The sequence below is a fragment of the Coregonus lavaretus genome (assembly GCF_964263955.1).
Source record: "Coregonus lavaretus genome assembly, contig: HAP1_SCAFFOLD_1318, whole genome shotgun sequence".
Lineage (NCBI taxonomy): Eukaryota > Metazoa > Chordata > Actinopteri > Salmoniformes > Salmonidae > Coregonus > Coregonus lavaretus.
In genome coordinates this window covers 24,463-37,735 of record NW_028164681.1, presented here as the reverse complement: position 1 = coordinate 37,735, position 13,273 = coordinate 24,463, and positions in this window count along the sequence as shown.

Sequence of the window (13,273 nt, the reverse complement as noted above, 5' to 3'; positions counted from 1 at the left end):
TGTGTTGGGCGATGTTTAGGTGTTTCCGTTGGGGCGACCACGGTGGAGAGTCCGAACCAAGTGCCCGCAATGCACATTCCCCCTGAGTATGAGGATTTGGCACTCGTGTTCAGCAAGACAGGGCGACGCGATTGCCACCTCATAGACAGGGAGATTGTGCGATAAACCTCCAGACAGGTGCGGCACTCCCGCGGAGCCATGTGTATCCTCTGTCTCAAGAGGAGACGGCGGCTATGGAGACATACATAGCTGAGCCCCTGAGACAGGGATACATACGGTCCTCCACTTCCCCTGCGTCCTCGAGTTTCTTTTTTGTGAAGAAGAAGGATGGAGGGTTGCGCCCGTGTATTGATTACCGTAGTCTCAATCAGATCACTGTGAAATACAGTTACCCTCTTCCTCTGATTGCGAGTATGACTGAATCACAAAACTGGATCTCAGGAGCGCTTATAACTTGGTGCGCATTAGGGAGGGAGATGAATGGAAGACGGCATTTAGTACCACCTCAGGTCATTATGAGTATCTTGTCATGCCATACGGGTTAATGAATGCTCCTTCAGTCTTCCAATCATTTGTGGACGAGATCTTCCGGGACCTGCATGGGCAGGGAGTGGTAGTGTACATTGACGACATCCTAGTGTACTCTGCTACAGGAGCCGAGCATGTAGCCCTGGTGCGCCGAGTGTTGGGGAGGCTGTTGGAGCATGACTTGTATGTCAAGGCAGAGAAATGTCTGTTTTTCCAGGAGTCCATCTCCTTCTTGGGTCATCGGTTGTCAGCGTCAGGGGTGAAGATGGAGATTGACCGTGTGTCAGCCGTGCGTAACTGGCAAACCCCAACCACTGTTAAAGAGGTGCAGCAGTTTTGGGGTTTTGCCAATTACTACCGGAGGTTTATCCGGGATTTTGGACAGGTAGCAGCTCCCATTACTTCCCTGCTGAAGGGGGGCCCGGTGCGTTTGCAGTGGTCGGCTAAAGCGGACAGGGCGTTTTGTAAACTGAAGGACCTGTTCACTTCGGCTCCGGTGCTGGCGCACCCGGACCCCACTTTAGCGTTCCAGGTAGAGGTGGACGCGTCAGAGGCCGGTATTGGGGCAGTACTGTCGCAACGCTCCGGCACGCCTCCTAAGCTCCGTCCCTGCGCTTTTTATTCTAAAAAGCTCAGCCCGGCGGAACGTAATTATGACGTAGGGGACAGGGAGCTGTTAGCCGTGGTTCAAGCCCTAAAGGTGTGGAGGCATTGGCTTGAGGGGGCTCAACACCCTTTTCTCATTCTGACTGACCATCGTAACCTGGAGTACATCCGGGCAGCTAGGATATTGAACCCTCGTCAGGCTAGGTGGAACATGTTTCTGACCTGGTTCGTTTTTAAGATCACTTACATCCCAGGGTCCCAGAACGGTAAGGCAGACGCCCTGTCCCGGCAGTATAACACAGAGGAGAGGTCCATTGAGCCCACTCCCATACTGCCGGAGTCTTGTCTGGTGGCACCGGTGGTATGGGAGGTCGATGCGGAAATTGAGCGGGCGTTACGCACCGACCCTACTCCCCCAGAGTGTCCAGTGGGTCGGACGTACGTGCCGCTCGAGGTCCGTGATCGTCTCATCTATTGGGCTCATACGTCACCCTCCTCTGGACATCCAGGTATTGGCCGGACAGTGCACTGCCTTAGTGTTAAGTACTGGTGGCCAACATTGGCTAGGGACGTGAGGGTTTATGTCTCCTCCTGCTCGGTGTGCGCTCAGTGTAAGGCGCCTAGACACCTGCCCAGGGGGAAGTTACAACCCCTGCCCGTTCCACAACGGCCGTGGTCTCACCTCTCGGTGGACTTTGTCACAGACCTTCCCTCCTCTCAGGGGAATACCACTATTCTGGTCGTTGTGGATCGGTTCTCTAAGGCCTGTCGTCTCATTCCAATGCCGGGTCTCCCTACTGCCCTACAGACCGCTGAGGCTTTGTTCACCCACGTCTTCCGGCACTACGGGGTTCCCGAGGATATAGTGTCTGATCGGGGTCCCCAATTCACCTCTAGAGTCTGGAGGGCGTTCATGGAACGCTTGGAGGTCTCGGTTAGCCTTACCTCGGGTTACCACCCTGAGAGTAATGGGCAGGTGGAGAGAGTGAACCAGGATGTGGGTAGGTTTCTGAGATCATATTGCCAGGGCCGGCAGGAGGAGTGGTCGGGGTATATCCCCTGGGCAGAGATGGCTCAGAACTCTCTCCGCCACTCATCTACTAACCTGACCCCTTTTCAGTGCGTGTTAGGGTATCAGCCGGTTCTGGCACCATGGCATCAGAGCCAGATCGAGGCTCCTGCGGTGGATGAGTGGTTTCGGCACTCGGAGGAGACGTGGAACGCTGCACACGTACATCTGCAGCGGGCCATCCGCAGGCAGAAGGCGAGCGCCGATCTCCACCGCAGTGAGGGTCCAGTATACGCCCCTGGAGATCGAGTCTGGCTCTCGACTCGAAACCTGCCCCTTCGCCTGCCCTGCCGGAAGCTTGGCCGGCGGTTTGTGGGGCCATTTAAAGTCCTGAGGAGATTGAACGAGGTGTGTTACAAGTTGCAACTGCCTAATGACTATCACATTAACCCCTCGTTCCATGTGTCTCTCCTCAGGCCGGTGGTAGCTGGTCCACTCCAGGAGAGTGAGATAAGAGAGACCCCTCCGCCCCCACTGGACATCGAGGGGGCTCCGGCGTACTCAGTCCGGTCCATCGTGGATTCGAGACGTCGGATGGGGGGTCTACAATATCTCGTGGAGTGGGAGGGGTACGGTCCGGAGGAACGGTGCTGGGTGCCTAGGAGAGACATTTTAGATCCATCCCTCCTGACTGAGTTCCACCGGAGTCATCCTACGCGCCCTGCTCCACGTCCTCCTGGCCGTCCCCAAGGCCGGGGTCGGCGCACGGCTGGAGCTGCGCGTCAAGGGTGGGGTACTGTCATGAATTCCGCCGAGACTGCTCCTCCTCCTTGTTCGGGCAGGCTTCGGCGTTCGTCGTCCCCGGAGTACTAGCTGCTACCGCTTGATGTTCTCTATGTTTGTTTGGTTTTGTCTTGTTGGTGCACCTGTTTCGTATTTTGTATTGATTAGGTCACCTATAAGTTTCCTTTGGTTTTGTTTGCAGTTGTGTGTTGTTGAACGCCTGTCCGTTGGTGTATGTTTATTGTTTTCTAGTGTTTAGTGTTTTACGCACCGTTTGCGTAATCACTCGCCTCCTGTGTTTTGAGGCCCGTTATTTTGTATTTGTCTTTGTGACAATTAAAGTCGGTTCGACTAAGCTTCTGTGTCCTGCGCCTGACTCCAACACAGCATCCACATCAGCCCTTGACAAAGTGGTACCGATTCTCCAAGTCTGGAACCAACAGGACCCTGAACCACTTCTACCCCCAAGCCATAATACTGCTAAGTAGTTAGTTAAATAGTTTACGAAATAGCTACCCGGACAATCTGCATTGACCCTATTTGCACTAACTTTTTGGACTCATCACATTCGCTGCTGCTATTTATTATCTGTCACTTTATTCCTAGTTATATGTACATATCTACCTCAATTACCTTGTACCCCTGCACATCGGGTACCCTTGGTATATAGCCAAGTTATCGTTACTCATTGTGTATCTATTATTACTTGTATTATTACATGTTTTACTTTTCTATTATTTCTCTATTTTCTTTCTCTCTGCATTGTTGGGAAGGGCCCGTAAGCATTTCACTGTTAGTCCAGACCTGTTGTTTACGAATCAAACAACAAATAAAATTGTATTTGATTTGATGTCTGTGTATAAGTGTGTGTGTGTGTGTGTGTGTGTGTGTGTGTGTGTGTATGTGTGCGCGTATCTGTGTGTGTGTGCACGCATGCATGCGTCAATTTGTGTATGCGCCTATTTGTCCCGTTTGCATGAGTGTTTCTCAGTGTGTATAAAGTAGTGTGCCCTTGTAGCCTACATGATGAGGGATTGGTCACACAGACATGAAAGATGCAATTCATGGGATGAAGGGATGGAGGGAGGTATGGAAGGAAGAGGAGGGAGGAATGGAGGGAGGGATGGAGGGATGGAGGGATGGAGGGATGGAGGGAGGTATGGAAGGAGGAGGAGGGAGGGATGGAGTGAGGTATGGAAGGAGGAGGAGGGAGGGATGGAGGGATGGAGTGAGGTATGGAAGGAAGAGGAGGGAGGGATGGAGGGATAATATAATAATATAATAATAATAATAATAATAATATGCCATTTAGCAGACGCTTTTATCCAAAGCGACTTACAGTCATGCGTGCATACATTTTTGTGTATGGGTGGTCCCGGGGATCGAACCCACTACCTTGGCGTTACAAGCGCCGTGCTCTACCAGCTGAGCTACAGAGGACCATGGAGGGATGGAGGGATGGAGGGATGGAGGGAGGTATGGAAGGAGGAGGAGGGAGGGATGGAGGAATGGAGTGAGGTATGGAAGGAGGAGGAGGGCTGAAAGGCCCTGTCAATTACACTGGAGTGCTTCTCACTGGGCCAACTCTCCTCTCCTCTCCTCTCCTCTCCTCTCCTCTCCTCTCCTCTCCTCTCCTCTCCTCTCCTCTCCTCTCCTCTCCTCTCCTCTCCTCTCCTCTCCTCTCCTCTCCTCTCCTCTCCTCTCCTCTCCTCTCCTCTCCTCTCCTCTCCTCTCCTCTCCTCTCCTCTCCTCTCCTCTCCTCTCCTCTCCTATCTCAACCCTCTCTCCTCTCCTCTCCTATCTCAACCCTCTCTCCTCTCATCCGTCTCTTGCATTTAATGTACCGGGATGTGACCAGGGCAGCGGGGAACGCAGGCAGTGTGTATATTTCCCCTTCCTACGAGTGTTTATATGTTTTTCTACTCTCCTGATGATGCACAGTTAGCGACAACACAAAAGGTAGGATGTATTCGGATGTATTCTCGCATTGTGGCCAAGCTTTGGGCTGTGAAAGAGACAGGAGGGAGAGTAGTGGAGATAGGAGGGGATTTCTCCATGCAGAAGCAAGGCTGCCCAGGACTCTGTGAAAGCATGTTACTTCCACCTCAAAGAAACAGTCTCCCTCTGCCCCCTCTCTCCTATTCAGATGAGCACCCCACCAGTGAAATGAGGCTGGCTGGCAGTCTGGGCTTGGCTGGAGGTGGAATATTAAAAAAATACACATTGCTCCAATCTAGTAACTGACAGGAGCAACGTGGTCCTGCTTTTAAACGAGGGAGAGAGAGAATGCCTCTATCTATATCTACTGGGCCTGTTCGGAGTGAGAGAGAGAGAGAGAGAGAGAGAGAGTGTGAGAGAGAGAGAGTGAGAGAGAGAGAGAGGGGGGAGGGGAGGGGGGGGGGGGGGGGGGGGTTCTCTCGAAGAATGAGGAGACAGAGAGCCTATTTTGTGATGGGGTGGGCACCTCATCCGGTAATTTCAATTGTCTCAGACTACAGCCACTTTACACTGTAGCAAATGTTGACGTTGTTCTTGAGCACATCAAGGTCCCCTCCCCTTGCCCTGCTAGGTACAAGAAGAATGTACATTTGGGCTGAAAGGAAAGCTGAAATGAACATTTTTCAGCGCAAGCAGTGTTTGGTTTTTAAGGTACACTGGCTGACTGATTGCAAGGGCTTCTTCAGGGAAATAAAATTGCATCCTGTTCTGTGTCTGCTCCTACCTTAACTAACCAACCCATCACTGTAACCTTGGTGTCAGATCAATACTGGCCAATAACAGGGGAGGAGGAGGAGGAGGAGGGAGGGGGGGCAGTGGTGAGCTATGGCATGCTGAGCCCAAGGAGCCTCTGCAGAATTGGCATGGCTGGTGCAGAGACCATACACACAGAAGCAAGCAAGAATATACACACACACACTAGTGTACCCACACACAAACAAACACCCCCCCACCCCCCACCCCAACACACGCCTCAGATGCAGCGCACCGCAACTGCCATGCAGAGACCATGTCATCACTTCATTATTGGCCGAGGTCTGAGGGAGAGCGGGGGGCATATTTTACATACAGTAACTCTCTCTGGCTTACACTCACTCTCTTTCCCTCCCTCCCTCCCTCCCTCCCTCCCTCCCTCCCTCCCTCCCTCCCTCCCTCCCTCCCTCCCTCCCTCCCTCCCTCCCTCCCTCTCTTTCTCTGTCTCATGCACCCCCTCTCTCTCTCATCCACCACCCACCCCTCTCTCTCTCTCTTTCCCTCTCCCTCTCCCTCTCCCTCTCCCTCACCCTCTCCCTCACCCTCACCTTCTCCCTCTCCTTCCCTCTACCCCTCACTCCGAACAGGCCCAGTAGATGTAGATAGAGTCTCAGGAAGGCAGACAGGGGATACATCCAGTGGCTGCTGACTGCAGGCTGTTAAGACCCTTCAGTTAATCAAAGTTACTACAGGGCTACAGGCCACTAAATCACGCTCCAGTAACATGCACTCTAATACTCTGAGGTAAACTCACACAATCTCACCAAGACTAGCCTCCAGCCATATAAACATCAGAAGATTATACTGTGCTCCCAACATCCCAAATTATGATGGGGGGAGGGGGGGGGGTGTAAACCCCACGCTAAGACACACCACACACACACAAACACACACAAATCAGTAATCAGAGTCACATTCAATTGATGATGCCAAACCACTGTCATGACTGCTGCCACACATACAGAATGGATATTATCTCATCATCCAGGCTTCTTCAGTCAGTAACACAACCCATGTCTCCCCTGTTTGAACAAGATAACTTTAATATATGGGGGTTATTAGGAACAGCACAATGAACTTTAGCTCCAGTGCACCATCCATCTGCCCTGCTCAACCCTCCCTACACTGTGAGTTAGCACTGACTTTATTTGCTGATAGCTACTTTACTGAGGAAAAATTTACTTACTATGAATGAGAGATGTGGTTGTCTATCTTAAGATGAATGCACAAACTGGATAAGAGCGTCTGCTAAATGACTAAAATGTAAATGTAGAGGGAGGGGAATTAACTAACAATGGAAGCTGTCTGCTGTTTAGGAAGCTCTCTAATCCATTTCCTGAGTTAGTTAGAACACAGAATGAAACAATTAATAAAAGTCCCATGATGGTAGTGATTGCCCATTACTGCTTATAACTTATTAACCATAATTTATTCACATTAATTTACTTTAATAAAATATTTCAGTTGTTGCGTATATTTACAGTACATTTGTTTTTTTGATGACTTTATTATTTCATTCCAAGTCATCATCTCATCTCTATAGAGCTGCTGCCTATACTGTCTGATAAAATCAAAATTGTAGTAGTTCTTCAAAGTAAATAAGGCATACTTTTATGACTGCTGAATACCAACTATCAATCACTTAGATAATGTATTTTCAGGAAGAGATACCTTGCGAAGCAACTGCTCTCTATCCCTCTCGATCATGTGTTCTTCTGTCTATTCTCCTTCTCCGTGTCTGTTCCACACAGACCGGACAAGTAGGCGCGCAATGGATTATGGTCATTGTAGTTAATTACCACATTGTCTGAGCTAAACTATGTAGAATACTGGCCTGTTGGAAAATACAACTCCCTACTACATCGCACAGTTTGGGCTTGATCTGAGTTATCTCTAGAGAAACTGTGTATTAAGCTCACAGAAGAAAAAAAACTAAATGGAATTCAAATAATTGACCCAAATAACATGAGCATGTCTACTTCTGATAAGCTTCCCAGTAAAGCAATAAAAACAATCAAGCATCCCAGAAAAGTGCTAAAAATAGCCCACACTAACATAGGTAGCCTAAGAAACAAGGTTCATGAAGTCAATAACTGGCTAGTAATAGATGACATTCATATTCTGACTATCTCTAAAACTCACTTAGATAATACCTTTGATGATACAGTGGTAGCAATATATGGTTATAACATCTACAGAAAATACAGAAATGCCCATGAGGGCGGTGCTGTGGTCTATATTCAGAACCACATTCCTGTAAAGCTTAGAGAGGATCTCATGTTAAATACTGTTGAAGTAATATGGCTACAGGTTCATCTGCCTCACCTAAAGCCAATTCTTGTGGGAAGCTGTTATAGACCACCAAGTGCTAAGAGTCAGTATCTGGATAATATGTGTGAAATGCTTGATAATGTATGTGATATCAACAGAGAGGTATATTTTCTGAGTGATTTCAATATTGACTGGCTCTCATCAAGCTGCCCGCTCAAGAAAAAGCTTCAAACTGTAACCAGTGCCTGCAACCTGGTTCAGGTTATCAGTCAACCTACCAGGGTAGTTACAAAACACCACAGGAATGAAATCATCAACATGTATTGATCACATTTTTTCTAATGCTGCAGAAATTTGCTTTAAAGCAGTATCCATATCCATCGGATGTAGTGATCACAATATGGTAGCCATATCTAGGAAAACCAAAGTTCCAAAGGCTGGGCCTAATATAGTGTATTAGAGGTCATACAATAAGTTTTGTAGTGATTCCTATGTTGTTGATGTAAAGAATATGTGTTGGTCTGTGATGTGTAATGAGGAGCAACCAGATGCTGCACTTGACACATTTATGAAATTGCTTATTCCAGTTACTAATAAGCATGCACCCATTAAGAAAATTACTGTAAAAACGGTTAGATCCCCTTGGATTGATGAGGAATTGAAATGGTTGAGAAGGATAAGGCAAAAGGTATGGCAAATAAGTCTGGCAGCACAACCGATTGGCAAACGTACTGCAAATTGAGAAATCATGTGACTAAACTGAATAAAAAGAAGAAGAAACTATACTATGAAATAAAGATAAATTATATAAAAATTATAGTAAAAAGCATTGGAGCACCTTAAATTACATTTTGGGCAAAAAGGCAAACATTCATTGAATCAGATTCATTCATCACAAAACCCACAGATATTGCCAACTACAGTACCAGTCAAACGTTTGGACACACCTACTTATTCAAGGGTTTTTCTTTATTTTTACTATTTTCTACGTTGTAGAAGGTGACTACCTCATGAAGCTGGTTGAGAGAATGCCAAGAGTGTGCAAAGCTGTCATCAAGGCAAAGGGTGGCTATTTGAAGAATCTCAAATATAAAATATATTTTGATTTTCTTTATGCTTTTTTGGTTACTACGTGATTTCAAATGTGTTATTTCATAGTTTTGATGTCTTTTCACTATTATTCTACAATGTAAAAAAATTGTAAAAATAAAGAAAAACCCTTGAATGAGTAGGTGTGTCCAAACTTTTGACTGGTAGTGTACTTTAATTATTTTTTCATTGGCAAGATTAGCAAACTTAGACATGACATGCCAGCAACAAACGCTGACACTACACATCCAAGTATATCTGACCAATTGATGAAAGACAAGCATTGTAATTTTGAATTCCGTAAAGTGAGTGTGGAAGAGGTGAAAAAATGACTGTTGTCTATCAACAATGACAAGCCATCGGGGTCTGACAATTTGGATGGAATATTACTGAGGATAATAGCGGACGATATTGCCACTCCTACTTGCCATATCTTCAATTTAAGCCTACTAGAAAGTATGTGCCCTCAGGCCTGGAAGGAAGCAAAAGTCATTCCGCTACCTAAGAATAGTAAAGCCCCCTTTAATGGCTCAAATAGCCGACCAATCAGCCTGTTACCAACCCTGAGTAAACTTTTGGAGAAAATTATGTTTGACCAGATTCAATGCTATTTTACAGTAAACAAATTGACAACAGACTTTCAGCACGCTTATAGGGAAGGACATTCAACAAGCACAGCACTTACACAAATGACTGATGATTGGCTGAGAGAAATTGATGATGAAAAAGTTGTGGGGGCTGTTTTGTTAGACTTCAGTGCGGCTTTTGACATTATCGATCACAGTCTGCTGCTGGAAAAACGTATGTGTTATGGCTTTACATCCCCTGCTATATTGTGGATAAAGAGTTACCTGTCTAACAGAACACAGAGGGTGTTCTTTAATGGAAGCCTCTCCAATATAATCCAGGTAGAATCAGGAATTCCAATCTTTACTAACGACCTGCTTTGATTAAAGCCAGTGTGTCTATGTATGCGGATTACTCAACACTATACACGTCAGCTACTACAGCGACTGAAATGACTGCAACACTTAACAAAGAGCTGCAGTTAGTTTCAGAATGGGTGGTAAGGAATAAGTTAGTCCTAAATATTTCAAAAACTGAAAGCATTGTTTATGATTTGGGACAAATCAATAATCAAACCCTAAACCTCAACTAAATCTTGTAATGAGTAATGTGGAAATTCAGCAAGTTAAGGTGACTAAACTGCTTGGAGTAACCCTGGATTGTAAACTGTCATGGTCAACACATGTTGATACAACACTAGCTAAGATGGGGAGAAGTCTGTCCATAGTAAGTTGTTTTGGGTAAAAGCGTCTGCTAAATGGCATATTATTATTATTATTATTATTAATAATAAAGCGCTGCTCTGCCTTCTTAACAACATTATCAACAAGGCAGGTCCTACAGGCCCTAGTTTTGTCGCACCTGGACTACTGTTCAGTCGTGTGGTCAGATGCCTCAAAGTGGAGGCGATATTGATTTGATCACTACTTGTTTTTGTAAGAAGTGTTGACAAGCTGAATAGACAGAGCTGTCTGCTTAAACTATTAGCACACAGCTCAGACACCCATGCATACTCCACAAGACATGCCACCAGAGGTCTTTTCACAATCCCCAAGTCCAGAACAGACTATGGGAGGTGCACAGTACTCCATAGAGCCATGACTCTATTCCACATCAGGTAACTGATGCAAGGAGTAGAATTAGATTTAAAAAACAGTACACCTGGTACAGACACACGCATATGCACACAAACGCTAGCACTCGCACTCTATACAAATGTACATTGTAATATTGTTGTATGGTGGTATTATACATTTTGTATGGTAGATATGTAGTGGTGTAATAATGTTAAATTATGTACTGTTTTATATTTTGTTTTATGTGTAATGTAAGTGCCTTAACCTCTACGGATCGGTGTCCAGTTTGAACCCCTGCTGTCTCTGGCTCCACACCCACCCCGCCCGGCCATCTAGATGTGTGAAGTTAGTGTATAAGCTAATGATCCATCATGTATGACATTCCTGGTAGTGTGTAAACTTACATTTTGTATTACCATATCATTTTTGGATGTTCTCTATAGTTATGTACTTGAAAATGTGTAAATTGACCAATTCGGCACATTTGGGCAGACATGATACAAAATAGTCCAGTATTGCAATGCTTCACTGGATCAATCTGAAACTTTGCACACACACTGCTGCCATCTAGTGGCCAAAGTCTATATTGCGCCTAAACTGCAATATTATATTGTGGTCTTTCTCTTGCATTTCAAAGATGATGAAAAAAGAAAGAAAAGAAAATGCAGTTTTTTTTGTTTGTATTATGTTTTACCAGGTCTAATGGGTTATATTCTCCTACATTAATTTCACATTTCCACAAACTTCAAAGTGTTTCCTTTGAAATGGTATCAATAATATGCACATCCTTGCCTCAGGTTAGATTTGGGTATGTCATTTTAGGCGAAAATTGAAAAAAAGGGTCAGATCCTTAAGAGGTTAATGTGTTTGGACCTCAGGGACAGTAGCTTCTTCCTTGGCAGCAGCTAATGGGGATCCCTAATAAATACAAATACAAAAAAAGACACATCAGTCAATTAGTTGTTTAAAAACGGAAAAATTACTGAAATGTCAGTTAATCGCTCAGCACTTTTAGTTTCACATATGTGACTGGTTTCAGGAAACTAGGCGTAAGTCACACGTCACTACTTCACAGGAGAGGCATTTGAACGTAAACATTTAATTTCATCAAAATGTTTTTTTTGGGACAGAAATGCCTTCTGGAACATGTGAACTTTCATGTGCCTTAATAACAAAGTTGTATGCCATCTGTAAATACGAATACAATTGTTACATTACGAGCCTTGTTGGTTTAGCCATGGAAAAAGACAGAAACCTTCCCGCTAGCCATGATTGGCTGAGATAATGGCTGGGTCCCACATGCAAGGAGAGATGAGTTTGGATTGGTCTGCCATGTAGCATGCTTCTGTCTATAACATGAGTTGCTCAGTATGTGTAGATAATTCTTTCTACCGCAGCTTTTTTGAAAGATATCATGAAGAACTGCAAAAGTGTTGCTACTGCTCTCCACTTTCTAGAGGACGATCGTGCCATGCTGACTCTCTCTGACATTGAATATGAATCAGACGATCAGGAAATCCCTGATTTAGGTTAGAACATTTTCATTTAATCAGACATTGTAGAGTCTTCATACTCTGCTTCCACCGGGCATTCCACTGATTTCAAAACTCTGTCAACTTCTTCCGTGGCAACAATACTGTTGATCGCCATTTCTTCCCGATTACCGAACAGTATTGTTGCCACGGAAGAAGTTGACAGAGTTTTGAAATCAGTGGAATGCCCGGTTGAAGCAGAGTATGATAGCTATGGAGATGGAGAAAATTCTGGCGTTTGATTGCCAATATGCGGAGGGAGTCGAAAAGAGAACACAGAAGGCTGTTGTATAAAACACCTGTCCGCAGATTACATCTTCAAACTAAGGGCAACCTTGGCATCTGTGACAGAGAGGGAGAAGCATTCATCCATGTATACGGGTAATATTATAGCTAGCTTCATTATCAGATAATATAGCTACATTTAACATTTTGTCAGAAAGTTGTTTTCATTGTCAAGTTAAAGCGTACTGTTAGCTAGCTAGCTAACGTTAGCTGGCTGGCTCGCTAGCTAAAGTTACGTGTATGATCTGTGTAGTAATATTATTTGTATCTCAGAAAGCCATTTGTATTGCTAGCTATAGCCTAATGTTAGCTAGCTAGCTAACATTGAACCTAGTTGGTTAGCTTTAGCTACCTGCAGATTCATGCATGGTGGCTAGCTATGGCAATCAGTATGGGTTGGGATTATTACCACGTTCAAAAACACTGGGAACTCGGAACTGGGAACTTGGAAATCTCTGACTTCCGACTTCAGTGATTTCAAGACAACTGGGAACTCGGGAAAAAACTAGCTCTGACTGGGAAAAATCTTTTGAACGGTCATCCAACTCGGAATTCCATATTGGGAACTCTGGCTTCTTTCTAGAGCCCCGACTTTCCGAACCTGAATATCACTGACATCATGATTTGACCTCGTATTTTTCCAAGTTCCCAGTTGTCTTGAAAGCACCATTAGGTTCATTGTTTAGCTAGCTAGCTAGCTACATGTCCAAACAAGACTCCACTTCGCCAGATGATTACATGTGTGTCTGGGGGTGATTAAGGTCATCTATTGTATT